Raw genomic sequence first — 18040 nt, 5'->3', positions numbered from 1 at the left:
TCTTGGCGCAACCGAGGTCATGAGGCCTCTCTTCCCTAGATTTCGGGCATTTCCCTTCACACTAACATGTCGTAACCACGGACAAACGTCACGAACATGGAAACAATTGAATCCGGAAGGATGAGATCATCATAGACCCGAGAGAGCCAAGGAGGCTCACGGCTCACCGCATGGGTTCAACCGAGAGGTTCCATGGCTCTCTTGAGTCCATGACGGCCTCATTCCTCTAGATCCGAACCGCTTCCTCTCACGTATTCATACCATGCAACGTTGAAAGAAGTTAGGGCGCGGGATCCGACCGTATTCGAGGAGGAAGAGGTCCACACGTCCATGGGTAAGTCTAGGAGGCTCACGGCTCCCTCCCATGGGACCCAACCGTGGACCTCCATGGCTTATCCGTGGCATGAAGACCTCTTCCGCCACGATTTCGATAATTTCCAACCATTATGGACGTAACATATTAACATGCAAACGTGGTAAACGATATAAACATGCTCGAAAACGAATAAAGATGAGAACTTGTGCACAACATTGTTGTTAATCACCTCTACACCTCATAACGAACATATATTGAAAAACCTATCTTCTCTAAGTCGTAGAAGAGTTTTACCTAGCCTCGGGACACGAGGAAAGAGTCGGGGAAGCGGCCGTGGGAGTCACTAGACTCGGCTTGGGCGTTATGGGTTGGGGGACCCGAGAGGAGGCAGCCGCGACAGTTCGGGGAAAACGGGGTCGGCACGCTTACTCCGGACACGGCACAGTGCGAGGTTGGGCTCGTTGGACTCCTAAGAGGCAGATCTAGACGCTCGTGGACAAACCCGAACGTGCCAAGCCCTAGATGAACCCGAAACAGTGAGAGAAAGTTCGGTGTGAAAGCAAATAACCCGGTAAGAGAAGAAATGATGAAACGGTGGTTGTGCACGGTGGATCGGCCCTCGGATCGTGACCACCTCTTCACGAGAGAGGGTGAGAGTTGTGAGGAGCCCTTTGAACGTGATGGCACGACTCGCCGAAGTCATGGGAAGAAATGGCACGTCGTTGAGGCTCGGTGCATGCGTCTAGCGCCTAGGGACCCGATTGAACTTTTGGTTGGAACGCGATGATGGAGGCTTCAAATGGGAAATCTAAGCCCGGAAATGGACTTAGGGGGTGGAAAATATGTAGGCTAGGGAGTTGGTGATTTTTGGTTTAAGTTGGGTCGGGTGGTTGCCGGAAAACCGGGTGGTTTTTCGACAGTTTTGGCCGGTTTTGGCCTTGGCACGGGCTGGACGAATGAGTGGGAGTGGGCTGGAGCTTGGGAGAGTTCTTGAGAGAGATTGGCTTGAGAGAGAATGAGAATGAAGAAGTGATTAAGCTTAATGGTGCAAGGGCTTATAAAGGGGAGCTTAATGGCTCGATTAAGGGAGCTAAGTGCGGTTTTGAGGCTAATAAGGGGCTGCCGAATTTTTCAAGAAGGGATTAGGATGGTGTTTGGGTCATGTTGAGTGTGGGGAAAGCAAAGGAAAGGAGATGGGATGATGGATGGATGATGGGAGGTGATAGATGTGAGGGAAGTTTGAATTATGTGGTGGAGGGAGACTTGAGCCGCCGGCCATGGGAGGAAGCCGCGGCTGATTGCGAGCGAGCCGAGCTTGAGGGGTTGAGCCGTGGCTTGGGGTTGAGCCGCGGCTTGACGACTTGGCTTGGCTGAGCTGTGGGTCCCATTCGATTGAGAGAGAAGCCGGAAAAAGCTTGAGACTTGATTGAACGCGTATCCGATCTCCGATATCCGATTAATTTATGGATTTGGAATGCTTGAACGAAGAGGATTTGAATGAGCCTAATATCGCCATGCGTCGTGTGAACGAACGTTCGGGCGACTCGGCGCTTCAAGAGTCGGTTTTGCCCTGTTCGGACATTCGGAGTGGAATTGAGCGTCCCCGGTCCCCGATTGCTCTTCGTGCATCTTGACATTCGTTTCGGTGACCCTTTTGCCCCGTGGGGGATCGTTGGCTCGTCGTCTTCGGCCGAAGACCGTTACCCCGGGGAGGCCTAGGGACTTGTGACCAGGGTTTTCTTAGTGCTCGCTGAATGTCTCGAGGTGTTCAAGAATCGTTGCAATCTCTGTTTTCCGTGAATGTGCCCCGGAGACTCGCCGGGAGGCGTTTGCCACAACTGAAACGTCCCTCGGGAAACCCCGTAGAGTTCCGAAAGGTCGTCTGAAGCTTGTTCCATGACCCCGGTAGTCCCTGGGTGCCTGTAGGCCCGTTTTGGGGTGCCGTTCACATGTCAGTGGATCGGGCCCCGGGAGCCCTGTCAGAAAAGGCGTCCGTGAGATATTGGGGGACGCCCCGGCCTAAACAGGACACCTCTGAAGCGCGCCCGGATGCGTCATTGGTCACTTTGGCACTAAGAGGGATTTTTAGAGTCCCATATTGGGCACTTTTCGGTGCTTCAGTGATTCGGTGATGAATAGTGCCACAGTGCCGGCTCCGCTGTTTTCGGGGTTCTTTGTCTTGTCTGCTCTTCTGATCGCTCTCCTCTGCTTTTCTAGCGGACCCAGCTCTTCTCCTGTTGTTCATGACTCCGTGACCGCACATTCGCCTCTGATTGCCGGGTGATGAATAGTAACCCGGGCTTTGATTGGGATTCTCTTGTAGGAAGCCGATGGGCCAAAATGGGGTGCTGACAATATTACACCTGATTCTCGGGGCAAGTTCGCATACAAGTACGACGGGCCTTTTGTCGTCAAGGAAGTCTTCTCCGGAGGGGCAATTATCTTAAGCGACATGGACGGGACCGAAAATACGCTCCCAGTCAACGCCGATGCCCTTAAGAAGTGCTATCCCTGATTGGGTGCTTCGTCGTTCTACAACCGTTGCATGTCCCCACAGCTACAACTCACACTTCCAACACTTGTCTTCTTTCGTATTCTTCAGGCTTCGTGCCCGTTTTACTTCAGCGCATTTTCTGTTATCAGCATTTATGCCATCTCCATCCAATCCTTCCATATAAGGACATCTCTGAGAGAAAAAGAATGATTTTCCCGCTAGGTCGAAAACCTCCTCGAGGCGACCTAGGCAAAAATTAGGGAATGAGGGGCACGACTTAAAATCCCGCAAATGGGAGCCGTGGCAAAAGGAGAGCATGAATTATATCCTTGCTAGGCTAAAAACCCACAAAGGGCGGTCTAGGCAAAAGTTAAAGGAACCGAGAGGTGCGATCGGACCCTATCTTGGGCGGTCGTAGCAAAAGAAGAGCATTCATGAGAGAAAAGTCCAAATAAAATACCCCGTCAGGTCGTCACGCGTTTTGCGGCCTGGGCAAAAATTAGGGGAAATTGTCGGTTCAACCACGAAAGAGCTGCGACACCTCGTGTGGAGCTATGACAAGTAGTGGTTTAGCGGTTTTCAACGCAAGCAAACTCTCTTCGACTCTTCGGGTTCAAGACATGCCTCGAAATGGGTTCGAATCGTCGTATCCTTGATTTAGAGGATCCCTAAAGATCCTTCCTTTTACCTTCATACAAAAACTCTGCGGGTCATGCCCGCCTTGCAAAGGCCATTCCTTCAAGTCAAATACATGTCATACTCGGGGACGCGACCACCCCTCAAACGGCCACTGAATTTAAATTCCCGGAATAACATTACATAGATTTCTTTACATATCGCAATTTCAGCAAGTTCTGCGTGACTGACAACGATCGTTAGTTATCGTTTTCCTGCATATAGGTCTGAGTGTACAGGTCCCGGGAGGCGTCCCCCCGAGTGGGCGTATGTCTGTCTCGTTCGACAAGTCGCAGTCCCTATCCGGGTGAAGGACCCGAAAAGGAGCACACGTCAACTTCGCCAAACAAACCCATAGGCGCACGACCAGCGACAGGGCGCGGTTATCACTGCATTATTTCAGCACAATACCGGCTTAACACCGAACAGATAGCCCTGCACTACCCTATAACAGTGATTCTTACTCTCGCATTCACTGTTCTTCGGATTTCGTGTCCACATTTACTGCTTTTCGGACTTCGCGTCCATCTTTACTGCTTTTCGGACTTTGCGTCCATCGTTGCTGCTTTTCGGATTTCGCGTCCATCTTTAGTGCTTTTCGGACTTCGCATCCAGGACTTCGTGTCCATCTTTACCGCTTTTCGGACTTCGCGTCCAGGACTTCGTGTCCATCTTTACCGCTTTTCGGACTTCGCGTCCCGGACTTCGTGTCCATCTTTACCGCTTTTCGGACTTCGCGTCCACGACTTCGTGTCCATCTTTACCGTTTTTCGGACTTCGCGTCCAGGACTTCGTGTCCATCTTTACTGCTTTTCGGACTTCGCGTCCAGGACTTCGCGTCCAGGACTTCGCGTCTGCATCTTTACTGCATTTTGGACTTCGTGTCCACATTCATTACATTCCGGACTTCGTATCCGTGTCTACTGCATTCCGGACTTCGTGTCCGCATTCACTGCATTTTGGACTTCGCGTCCGTATCTATTGCATTTTGGACTTCGTGTCCACATTCATTGCATTCCGAACTTCGTGTCCGTGTTTACTGCATTCCGGACTTCGTGTCCGCATTCACTGCATTTTGGACTTCGCGTCCGCATCTATTGCATTTTGGACTTCGCGTCCGCATATATTGCATTTTGGACTTCGCGTCCGCATCTATTGCATTTTGGACTTCGTGTCCACATACATTGCATTCCGGACTTCGTGTCCACATACATTGCATTCCGGACTTCGTGTCTTCATTTACTGTTTTTCGGACTTCGTGTTCTCATTTACTGCTTTCTAGACTTCGTGTCCGCATCTGCATTTCGGACCTCGTGTCCACATTTACGACTTTCCGGACTTCGTGTCCGCATATACTGCTTTTCGGACTTCGTGTCCTCATTTGCTTCTTCCCGGACTTCGTGTCCGTATCTATTGCATTTCGGATTTCGTGTCCTCATTTATTGCATTCCGGACATGAACTGCTTTCCGGGCTTCGTGTCCGCATTTAATGTCCTTCAAGTATGCATCCACATTTACTAATTTATGGTTTGTACTATTTTGCAACAGGCCAGACAATCGCCAGGACCAAACAAGGTGCTTCTCATAGTCTTTGGCTGCATGCTCTATCCGAGCACACAACCAAAGAGGGGCAAGCTGTCGGCACCCCATTTCGGTCCATTGGCTCCAGGGGGGCAAAATTGTCATTTTTCAATTTATCACTCTTTTTTTAAAAAAAAATTTATAATTAAAATTAAATTAAATTAATAATAATAATAATAAATAAATAAAAGAAGAAGAAAAAAAATATTTCGGGCAGGTCCGGGCAGCGTTGACCGGCTGCCCGTGACCCGCCGGCCCTAACTAATTAATTAGAAAAAAAAAAAGAGATTCGGGCAGTTCGGGCAGTTCGAGCATTTGCCGGCTGCCCGCGATCCCCGCCGACCTAGAACGCCCAAATCGCGGGTATCCGCGATTTTCCTCTAAGATCGGCCGAAATCCTAACGAAAAGGGGAAGGAATCGAAATTAATTAAAGGGAACGGTAATTCGGCAAAGGAGGAACAAGACCCATTGAGAGAAATCGGAAAATTTGCTCCCGTTTTAAGGAATTTGGAAATCGATTGAATTCGGAACCGTCGCCGGAAAACCAAGGTAACTCTCCCGATTCCGACTGATTAAGCGCCGGTGAGGTCCCGATCGACCACGGCGAAGCATCGGCGGCGCCCAGAGCTATCTCCCGCGTCCATTCCGGCCGTCGTAGCGGCATCCAGGGGCGAGAACCCCCGCCCCCAGCCTCGTCGCCGCTGCTGCCCCCCGATCCCGGCTGCCCTTCGGCTAACGGGCCTCGGCCTAATTCAATTTTTTTCGCAGGCCCAGCCCAAGTCCAGCCAGGCCCAACTTGCCTAGTCCGGCCCAGCGTTCTTCCAAGCGGTTTCTCTTTCGGGCGGTCCGGTCCGATCCGATCCGGCCCGATTCATCCGGCGATTTTTTTTTATTTTTACTGAGAAGCCTCTCAACTTTTCGAACTAGGTAAATTCTAGACTTAGTGGCATGATTAGGACTCCTTTCCTTAATATTATTGCTTGCTTGATGGATCTAATGTGAAATGAGTGTTCTTGGGTCGCGTGGGTGATCGGATTTGTCCCGAACTCGATTTTACGAACTTTCTATTTTGTCACATTTCAGTCCAGAGGACGTATTTTATTTTTTTAAGATTTGCCCCGAATTTCAAAATCATTTTCAATCAAGCCCCGGTCATTTTATTATTTTTCAATCAGTCCTTGGATTTTCCAAAATTTTTCCAAAAATCCCAACGAACTTTCCAAATTTTTTCAATTTAGTCCAGGGACCATTTTTCACCGTTTTCAGATCTGCCCCGAATTTCAAAAATTCTATTCAATCAAGTCCCAGTCATTTTACTATTTTCCAATCAGTCCGGGAATTCCCAGAATTTTTCAAGCATCCTAAGGAACTTTCCAAGTTGTTTCAGTTTAGTCCTGGGGACATTTTTTTTGTTTTCAGATCAGTCCCGATTTTCAATTTCATTTCAAATAAGTCCTAGGACATTTTCAGTAAATTTTTTTACAGTCCCCATATTTTAGAATTTTCAGATCAGTCCCCATTTTTAGAATTTTCAAATCAGTCCCCAATTTTTTCAGAATTTTCAAATCAGTCCTTGCTCTTTTAAAATCGTTCAATTCAGTCCCTGGACATTTTCTAAAAATATCCGGCCCTTTTCTACTTGGATCACCCACCGAAAATGTATGTGCCCCATTTAAATATTTCATTTTTGTAATTATGTGACCATGTCGAAAATTAGAGTTTATCGGGCGGTCAACTAATGGCTATCTCGACAGCTTGAAATTCGTAGACTAAAGCATTCGGCAAGTTTTTTTAATTAACCTAAAATTCTACACACGGGATAATCGGGACGTTAAATTTGGCTAAATTAAATCACTTGATTTCTTTAATTGGATTGCACGAATTGATTAATAATTTGTAATTGCGTCGACAGTTCAAGAACTGTTAGTCATGCCTTTTTCAAAATTCACAATTTCAAAAGCACCGAGATACGTACAACGTAATCTTGATTTTCATGCACACATATTTACCGATTCAAGGGCATGATCACCGGTTCTTGTTCTGCCGTGATCCTAGCGTAGGTTTGTGCATAGAATTGGTCAAAACATGGGAAAACAAATTAATCACAAACTCGGCTTAAATCAAACATGGGCAATAGTCAATTAGAGGGTTAGGTTTTTTGGGTTTTAGGTGAAAATACTTTTAATCTGTAAAAGCCATATTGTCACGATACAGAATAATCTAAAAACAACCCACACATTCGAGACTTGACTATGGACATTACGTCTGTCGGGTCCGTTAAAATAATGCCGGATGCTACATACCCTATCCATCACCCCTTTTTTGCTTGTTTTAAGGTATGATTTGTATGCCAAGATACCTCGGGTAATAATTAGTTAATTCACGTAAATTTGGCGATAACAAAACCCCATTGATTGTTTATTTGAGCTTGCTTGTTACATCTTTTGCACTTGATTGTTATGCGGATCGAGCCTGATCCCTTAGGACTCGATTCACACTGGGTCCAACGCCCATAACCGTCGATCACGGGATCCAATACCCCCATACACCGAGTGCGCATTTAATTTAATTTTCGGTCTTTTCCAAACTATACGGTGAGCATGAGTGAAATCATGGCCGAATGCGAATCGAACGGGATTTAGTCATTGTAGTTTGTCTTTTATTTATTTGAGAGAACAATGTAAGGTTTTACATTATACATATATTCATGTAAAATCCCGATCGGAGAGTGCATGGTCAAAGTGTTTCTTCGAATTTACAGTGTCAAAACGCATAAGATGAGCAGAACTTAATAAAGCGGTAATTAAATTAAAATGGCAAGCCTAGACAAGCTATAGTACCGAAAGGGCGTGTGGGATATAGGCTCACACGTAATAGAACCCCTGAATTCGGAATTTTCGGTTCCGTACAGACCATTGCCTTAGCATCTTAGGTGTACCCGGTACCCCTAGACCCGGGTAACTTGCCGGCCCTCGACTTTCGGGTCGTAAAATGGCAAGTGGCGACTCCTTCTCAAGTGCGTCCGTCGCGCGTCCCCGGGAAGGTGGACACTCCCAAGCCGCGTTGCATTTAGGCGCGCGCATGCGTGCCCCGACGAGACGAAATTCGGGTGCGCACACCTATTGCCCTATGCTGGAGAAGGCGAAGGGTCCGACTTGGGGACAAGTCTCTTCCAACCGAGGGAGAATGATGGAGAAAACGAGAAGACCATATGATGGTTCTAGAGTATAATTAGAGGCTGTTTGACTGAAATCGAAGAGTCATTTCGTGCTTAGTTTTCTGAGTCGTTTCTGCACTAAATAGGGTCAAATAAGATGTCATTGGAAAGCCCTAGAAGTCTAGTTTCCAATGAATCAAACTGTTTGTAATTTGGAATTGTCTAGGAAAAGTTATTGTCATTTTCCTGAGTTGTGTCCAGAAAAATCCGAGAAGATAGAATTAGAGTTAATGGGGTGTCTTGGGAAGCTAAAAAGTCATTGTGTCTTTGTTCTATAAATAGGATGATCGTGTAAGGATATGGGCAAGTTATCTTTGAAGTAATGAATTTATATTCTAGAATAACTCATTCTTTGAGTTGTTTTTTTCTGACTTCGAATAACTTAGGTGGATTCCTAAGGTTCTTCGGGTCATTCGCTCGTTGTTTTGGGGGCTTGGTCCTCTCTTCTCTCCTTACCGCCATCAGCGTGGGCGCGAGCTTCGGGAAAAATTAGGGTGAGCTGAGGGAGAAGAGGGAGAGGCTGGTGAGGGTGGCAGTTGGGGGGGGGGGGGTTTCGTTTTGTTTTTTTTTTTGGATCCTAGGGAGAGTTCGAGAGTTCAAGAGAGAGAGAGAGAGAAAGCTAGGGTTTTTTTCTTTGGTTTTTTCTTCTTCTTTTTTTCCGGTCAAAAGAAAAGAAGGAGAAAGAAAGAGAAGAAGAGAGTGTGGCGGCTAGGGTTTTTCTATTAGGGTTTTTTTCGTGAGCTGGAGGGAGTCGTGGAGGAGCCAACACGAGAGAGAGAAAGAGAGAGAGAGCTAGGGTTAGGGTTTTTCTTTTGGTTTGCTTCGAGTGTTACCAGGAGAAGGAAGGAAGAAAAGAGAGGGAGGAAAAAACAAAAAATCCGGGGGAGAAGGGGGGCAACGGTCCTCTTTTTTTTTTTTCTGGAAATTCAAATTTTACGCGCGTAGAGATTAAAGTTCTCATCTTTGCAATTGGAGGTCAGAAAAACAATCCGGGACCAGTATTGTGTTTAGAAAAATTTATGGAACAATTTGTGCGATAAAATATTTTTCGGCCTCGAATCTTCGTCCTGGATTTTGAAAATCGACGTCGATACACGTGAAATCTGGAGACATCTCCTAAAGTATTTTTCCTAAAAAATATAAAATTGATGTTAAATTAGGAAAATGTCATATTTTCAAAGGTCGTGAATGATCGAACAATTTGTTGGAAATACTTTCTCATACGGATAACAAAATAACGATTTTGTCCCTATGGAGCCGATGGATCAAAATGGGGTGTTAACAGACAGAGACTTGTCTTTTCCTAGATGGTGCTCTGATTGATATAAATATATATATATGACTCATTTAGTCGACTATATTTTACATTGACACTACTGATGTGAGAGGCTTGTCTAGTCAATGGACTATGCATTGTGGGAAAACTTTTCAGAGCTGAGGAGTTAGTTGATGTTGTGGAGGAGAGAGGGTTCGAGCCCAATGCAGTCACATATGGAGCGATAATTAAGGGCTTAGTTAGGACAGGCAAGACTTCTCTGGCCCTTGGATTGCTCAAGAAGTGGGAGGGCAGAAGAAGCTGCAGGGTGGTTGTTTCTACATACAACACTGTACTCGACGATCTATGCAAGGAAGGACGGTTGATGGAGGCTTTGAAGCTCTTCCACAGGATGATTGATCAGGGTGTTCCGCCCAATGTTATCACATATAACACCTTGATTCATGCTAGGTGCTTTGAAAGACAATGGGAAGAGGTTGAATTGCTCTTAAACGAAGTGACTCAAAGGGGCATCACCTCAGATGTTCGAACCTTCAACACAATACTAGATTATGGACTACCCTTCTCGAGCTTCAGAGTAAAACCCCAACACCCCTCATCTCCGACCCTCTCTACCTTCTTCCTAATTTCCCATATTTATAAATTAATTTGTCCCTAGAGTATTGACAGACATCTTCGTCTCAATTTCGTCTACATAGTAGGTACATAAATTTTTATCTTTATTATGTCTCTATGTATGGATGAAATATACATCTCTAATCCGTCCAAATATTTAGACGGATTGAATCGTCTTAAATTTTCCGTCTATATTTATATAGACTGTATTTCCATCGCAATTCCGTCTCTATGAATATGGACGGTTCTTTTGAATGGAAGGTTTCGTCCCAACATTGGGACAATGTTTTCCATTCAAACTTTCTGTCTATAAAATGTTTCCGTCTCAACTACTTCCATTTCTGTATCCCTATTCCGTCACTAATTTAAAATGTTTCCGTCTCAACTACTTCCATTTCTGTATCCCTATTCCGTCACTAATTTTAGATGGAAAATTTTCCTATTGAGCGGAATTCATGGAGTGATATAGTCTTGTCTTGTCCTAGATGGTGCTCTAATTGATTTATGTATCTATATATATATATATATATATATATGTAACTCATTTTATCGACCACATGTGACATTCACACTGCGCCACCATTTATCGTTATGGATGACCCTTCTCAAGCTTCAGAGTAAAACCCTAACACCCCTCATCTCCGACCCTCTCTACCTTCTTCCTAATTTCCGATATTTATATATTAATTTGTCCAAAAAGAGGAGGGGGAAAAAAAAAGAACGTAACACCCTCTCGAGCCTGTCTTTGCATATATGAACATGATTATCGAATAAACATCACCCTGATCATTTGATCTGTTTTTCATGGTTGCTCATTTGTTCAGGTTCGAGTCCAGCGACGTCCTCGCAACCTTCCTCTCTTCGACACTGCTACCGTTTCACTCATGGCGGCTCTGCAGCCTCGCCAACACGGCTGCCCCAGGGAGTTTCGTGGTGGAGCAGGTCGGGACTGTTGGGTATGTAGCCTTCTCGGGCATTCAGGTGCTGCCCATGGGTCAGCTGGGATCAAGTGGCACGGGTTCCGGGGACCTGGTGCCCCTCGATGCCGCCAGCAACGGCCTTTTTCCGGCATTCAAGGTCCACGGAGGAGGAGAAGGAGAAGAGGAGGAGGAGACGGTTGTGATGGTGCACGGGGGGATGCTTCAGCTCTTCATCTCCTTCTTTGCCAGCACCGATCTTCATACTAAGGTTAGCTTTATGATCTTTACATGGAACGTAATCTTTATCCTTTCTTCTATTCTATAAAATAATAAATTAAGGCATGAGCCATTAAAGAGAATATAATACCACGGCGTATCCATTATAGCTATCCGCCAAATATAAGGAACCTCTTTCTTTATATTCGGTGAAAACTTTGACCAGGTCGAATAGGTCTAAACTTTGACCAGATCGAATAGGTCTTATCACAGTTTGATCGCTCAACGCTAACATCACATGCCAGCAGGGGATGTAGTAACCATATTTTTCTTCTAGCAGGTCGTTAGAGGCCAGTCTTCTCGAGCTGCATATGCCGTCTATGATATAACAGACACCTCTTTTTCTTCACAGATACCCCCATCGCATCAACTTTTCCAGACTATTGGAACTATTTCAGTTCAGATTTTTTCTTGATGTCCACACTAGTAATTTGATTTTCTCCGGAGCGAAATTTGATATCCAAAAGTCCAATTAGATCAAGACTAATTCAGTCGAGCCGAATCGATCCACTAATATATAAAGTTTTTCCAACGTAAATTTTTTCCATTCACAATACTCAAATTTAAGACTTTGCTTACGGAAAATGAGCGTTGAATCTCTTGAATCAATCAACGTAGGTCACACTAGTATTTAATTTCATCTCTATGTCTATTACAAATGGAAGAAGAAAGGTCATTAAAATAACTTTTCTTCTCTCCAATTGCCATGAAAAATTAATACAACTAATTGAGAGCCGTCGGATTGGAAAAAAAAAGAAGTTAAAAAGGAATTAGTAATTCCATGCTTTACTTTTAACTACCAAGTTAACTATTCTCACAATTCTCTCCCTATTCCTCTACTCTCTCCCCATTCCTCTACTCTCTCCCCCTCTTTCTTGCCTTTCCCACGTGACTTCCTTAATTTTTTAGGCTAAAATTTCTTTATTAATTTATTACATTATTTTTAATAAAAAACTTATATTTTGACCTATACGAAAAATCAATAATGCTACAAAGTTAGGTATTTTTTGGATGATTTAAATGACCTACATAAAAATATAGAAAATTAATTGCCTATTCAAACACCGCGCGTGGTCTATTCTCACAACCGGTTTTCCATAATGGAATGCACATAGTGGAACATGAAAATCGAGGGCAGGGTCTATGTTTTTTATTTTTTTCCCCCTTTGTTTACATAGAAGATGAGGGCAAGGTCTATGTTAGCCTCAACACATATTCAGTATAAAAAATTAATTAGCGCCAATACTTGAATAACTTTTTTATTTCCCATTTATTAATTTCACTGTTCCATTTAATAATTCAATTAATAATATTGTTCTCGCCAAAAAAAAGAAATTGTTATATCCGATAACAAGTCATACATTAGCGGGAACAATAATAGTTCAATATTCACACTAATTAGAATTTGACAAGACAAGAATCTCTGTCGGCAATACGCAAAATGTTGTATAAATAAATTTTCATACTTTTACATAAAGCCATCATAAACATAAATATATAGAGATTTTTTTAGTCTCAGAAAGTGAGCTGTTATTTATTTTTAATAGGCGAAAATATATATTTAAAATTGAAAAATAAAGTAATAAAATTAATGAAATGAAAATCGTAGGAGGAGACAGAAGAATTGAGATGGCGTGGGAAAGGGGGAGGGAGAGGAAGAGAGAGAGAATAGTGGGAGTAGCTGTGAGTTTTGGTAGTTAAAATTAGTGTACGAAGTTACTAAAAAGGAAAATTACCCAATCAGTTTACTTATCCAATTTGTAATATAGATATAAATATAAAAAGCCAAGTTTTACGGAGCCTTCTACAAAGTTACCACTTTATTTTTTTAATTTTTAGGTTAATTAGATTAAAAAAACACTACATTTATACTTTTTCTTAAATATAACATGACATTTAGAAAATAGCACGAAAAAACACGACCTTTGTATTTTTTTCCTTAAATATAGCATGATCTTTACAAAGTAACATATAAATGTCCGACATTTACACTTTTTTCTAAATATATCACGACTTTTAAAAAATAGCACATTAATGCACGACTTTGAGGTTGAGTTGCGATTCTAGTACGACGTCTATTATTCCGTCAAATGTAAAGATAATAGTTAGCGGAAGTTAATGATGCAATGTGGTACGACATGATTGAATGAGTGGCACCTGGCACCGTTAGCTCCATGTTAACCTTTATCGTCCAATAATGTGGAGTCTACTTGTCCAATCATGTTTTGTCACGTGGCACCTTTAACTACTTAGTTTCACGTTAGCTGTTATCATTACAATTTGATTAAATAATTTACATTATGCTAAATGTACAACTAAATCTAAATGTCGTGTCATATTTAGGAAAAAGTGCAAAGGTCATACTTTTATATGTTATTATTCAAATATCGTGCTATATTTAGGAAAAATATAAATGTCGTGTCTTTCTGTATTATTTTTTAAAGTTCGTATTATATTTAGAAAAAAAGTGTAAAGGTCATACTTTTTTAGGTAATTAACCCTAAAAAAAAACTATAAACATATATGGCCAGAGACTGCCTAAGCAACATGACGAAAGAAAATTATAGGATTCATTTGTGGTACTTTTGGAAGTATAGATAAGTAAGAGAAAAAAGGACATAACAGGCATTTAATTATGTTGTAATTAGAGAAAAAAAATGTAACTTCATAGGAACCAGGAAGGGAGTTTATAGTGCGTTTGGTTTCAGAGTTAAAGTAACTTTAATTTTGATTGTTGAAAATCACAAATGAGTTGGGATTATAAATTTGACTTGGGAAACGGATGTTTTTGTTGTGTAGTGTGTTGAGTTAAAGTTAAAGTTAAAATTTTTTACTTGAGAAATGTGTATTTTTGTTGTGTAGTGTGTTGAGTTAAGGTTAAAGTTAAAATCAAAGTGATTCTAAAATTTTTTTTAACTATACTCAACTTATCTTTAATTTAACAACATAATTATTATTTTTTTCCTTTTTTTTCATCTTTTTATCCATTCAATTCAATTTTTAATACTAAATTATCTTAACTATTCATTACTTTTTCACAATTCAACAATACAATCATTACTTTCTCTCAACTATTTATTACATTTTCATTTTTTTTCTCATAATTCAACAACACAATCATTACAAATTAATTAAAACGAAAATTTAACTAAACTCAACTCAACTCTAAAACCAAACATAATCAGATTTTATTTGGTTTTAAAAAAAATTTTTAACTCTACTCCACTTAACTTCACTTATCTTCAATTCAACAACACAATTATTATTTTTTCCTTTTTCTTTAACATTTTATACATTTAATTTAATTTTTAATACTAAATTCTCTTGACTATTCATTATTTTTTTTACAATTCAACAACAAAATCATTACTTTCTCTCAACTATTCATTACTTTTTCACATTTTTTCTCATAGTTCAACAATATAATCATTACAAGTTAATTAAAATCAAAACTCAACTCAACTCTAAAAACCAAACACAACCAAGGGCTGAAATTTGGAATTCCTCGTTCTGATTTTACCCAAGTAATTATTACATTCTCTTACAAATATGCCCTTGAGATTTCAAGTGGGCACAAAAACTTCTTCTTTTTTTGTGTGTTTTTTCTTCCGCTACAAAGGAGACAAATGGACCTAAAATGGAAGAGTAGAGTTGCGCAAAAAAACGCATGCACATAACTGACACGAGATAGACCTGCTAGTGCTAAATCTCGATTCTAATCATTAAAAACTTTTATTATGGTGAATCAATGTTTAAAAAATTACTAAAATTATTTGAAGCGGTAAATTTATATATATTTATCCTGTAATTTCTTCATTGGATCCATTTGCAAATTACAATTTTTTCAGTTAGCTGGAAAATGCTGCAACTTTTATATATAACTTGCATTTTCTCGTTTTCTCTTTTGTTTTTGTAAGAGAGTTTTATGGATCATGCCGTGTATAGAGAAGCAAAAATATGAAGTCATGCTATATAGGCATGATATCTCCCACTGACAGAATCCAATACACAACACCTCTTGAATACAAATTGAGGAACAGTACTACTATATTGAACACTTTCCCCAAGATATTGTAAAATTGATGCTTCTTGGTAGAGATTTTTTAATTTTTCATACCACACAAAACTAATATAAGTTTTTAGATTACCTTTCATTCAATATAGACCGTCGATTATACATAATTTCTTTTAGCATTTTCATTCTTTACTTTCTTATTTCCCTCCCACAAACTTCCACCGGCGTTAGAAATTTGCCATCACGCATGGATCAATAAGGTAGTGCCAAGTGATCAACCGTAAGAATTAAAAATTATATTTAATATTTAATTATAATTTTTGAAATAAAAAAATAGTTTGTCTAAATTTTTCTTTTCGATATTACCGTTGATGTTTATGTATTTGAATTAATAGCAGTCATTACAGCAACAATACAACAGTAAAATGATAAATATAATTACTCACTAATTCACCTTTACACCCATCTCACAATCTCCTTTTTTTTTTCTCTCTCTCTATCCCTCACGTTACTCTTTTAGTTGACGTTTTTCTTCCAAATCTTTTTTTTTCCAATTCGTTATATTATTGTTTTTTATTTTCTTTGATTCTGATTAAAAGAAGCCATTTATTAGAGGCATTACATATTGATATTGATAGTAATATATTTCAAATCTAAAAATTTGATGATAGTTAAATGGAAAAAAGATATTTTTGGTTCTATAAATTTGGTATTCAGTTAATTTAGGTCCTATAAGATTTAAAACTATCGAGTCAGTTCTATGCTTTTGCTCCGCAAGACAATTTTGATCCTATAAATTTTGAAAAAGGCACTTTTTGTCTTATAATTTGACTTTCAATTAAAATGTGATCCTATAAGTTTGAAAAAAGGAAGACATTTTTTGTTCTATAAGTTACAAAATGGGCCAAAATTGCCTCATGAAACAACGTATAGGACTAACTCGACACTTTTAAATTTAGATGATCAAAATTTACCGAAAGCTAAACTCATATGACCAAAAATGTTTTTTTTAGTTAAATAAATTAAATTTATGTATTAATTCAAAAAATTAATAAAAATATTATTTATTAAATAATTTCACACATAATGTGAATATACGTCTAATATTAGTAAATTTCAGTAAGCACCCATTATCATTTCTTCCACGTAATTCTCTCTCGACTCACCCTTCACCTCTCTTTTCTCCCCCTCACAAATTTATCTATTTTTTAATTATTAAATAAATAAAATTATTTTATAATCCATACATAAAAATCTATAGATTTTAAGAATTACGAAAAAGTAATTTATACATTTGTAGTGATTGTAAAATTATTACAATTATGTTAGACCGCATGTCGTGTGCGTATGGGTCTCGTAGGGAATAATTGTTGATGTTTGCTTTTTTGGCCTTATTTCACATACAATACTTCTAATATGGGGAGGTGGAGCCCTCGTTGACAGTCGCCGGCGACCCCAATTAGGGGGTGGCGGCCCGGCAGTGAACCGATCACCGCCGCCCCTCCTTCTTCCTCTTCCCTGTTACTTTCTTCTTTTCTTTCTTTTTTTTAAATTTTAAATTTCAAAATTTATGATTAAATATTAAAATCAATAGGATCGAACCCTTACAAAAAGCATTGTGAGCGAGAAATCACATATTATATAATAAAGAAACCAGATCGTGATTTTTCATAGATGTTTTTTAAATTTTAAAACTTATAAAAATGGACTGTCCAAATTAGATTGAAGGAAATCTAAAGGCCCGAATTAGTTTTGTCCAAATAAGGGTGTATTTGTTTTTTAAAATTTTTTTAACCCAACTCAATTCAACTCTACTTATTTTCAATTCAACATCATAATCATTACTTTTTTTCATTTTTAAATTTTTTTAAATTTTTTTAACCATTCAATTCAATTTTTAATATTAAATTCTCTCAACTATTCATTACTTTTTCATAATTTAACAACACAATCATTACTTAATCATTACTTTCTCTCAATTATTTATTACTTTTTCACACTTTTTCTCATAATTCAATAATACAATCATTACAAACCAATTAAAACCAAAACTAAACTAAACTCAACTCAACTCTAAATCCAAACGCACTCTTAAAATCTGCACCGTAGAATTTGGGTCATAAAATGGATTGACCTTCATATGTGATGGGAACGTTGAGAATCTTAGCTTTGAAAGTAAAATATTACCTTTTTGAAAATTCATTAGGTATAATTTGCGCAAGATTATCTGGTCTTTTGCAAGTATTTTAAGTAACCATCCCATTAGTTTGTATTCCGGTAGATCAAATGTATGAGGGGAAATTCCAACACGACTTTTAGTCACGTTTACATATTTAATACTTTTAGTTTCGAGTGTTTAGTATTTTGTACTCTTTATCACCATACAGTAAAAGTACTAGACACTTACTAGACATTTGAATTAAAGTGCTCTTTATCATCGAATAATAGAAATATTTAATACTTGAACTGAAAGTATTAATTACTAAATGTATCCTTGTAAGTTATAAGTCATTGTCATGCCAGAAGAACCATTCTTCAGCCGGTCTCTCCATGCCGTCTCTCTTTGCCACATGGAGTTGCGCCAAAGAAAAAGCTGTTGCAGCAGCTCAAAAACAGCTCCAACGTGGCCAGAGACGTCTCTCAACAAAGAAACT

The sequence above is a fragment of the Punica granatum genome, chromosome 3, assembly GCF_007655135.1.
Source record: "Punica granatum isolate Tunisia-2019 chromosome 3, ASM765513v2, whole genome shotgun sequence".
Classification (NCBI taxonomy): domain Eukaryota; kingdom Viridiplantae; phylum Streptophyta; class Magnoliopsida; order Myrtales; family Lythraceae; genus Punica; species Punica granatum.
This window is presented reverse-complemented; position numbering follows the sequence as displayed.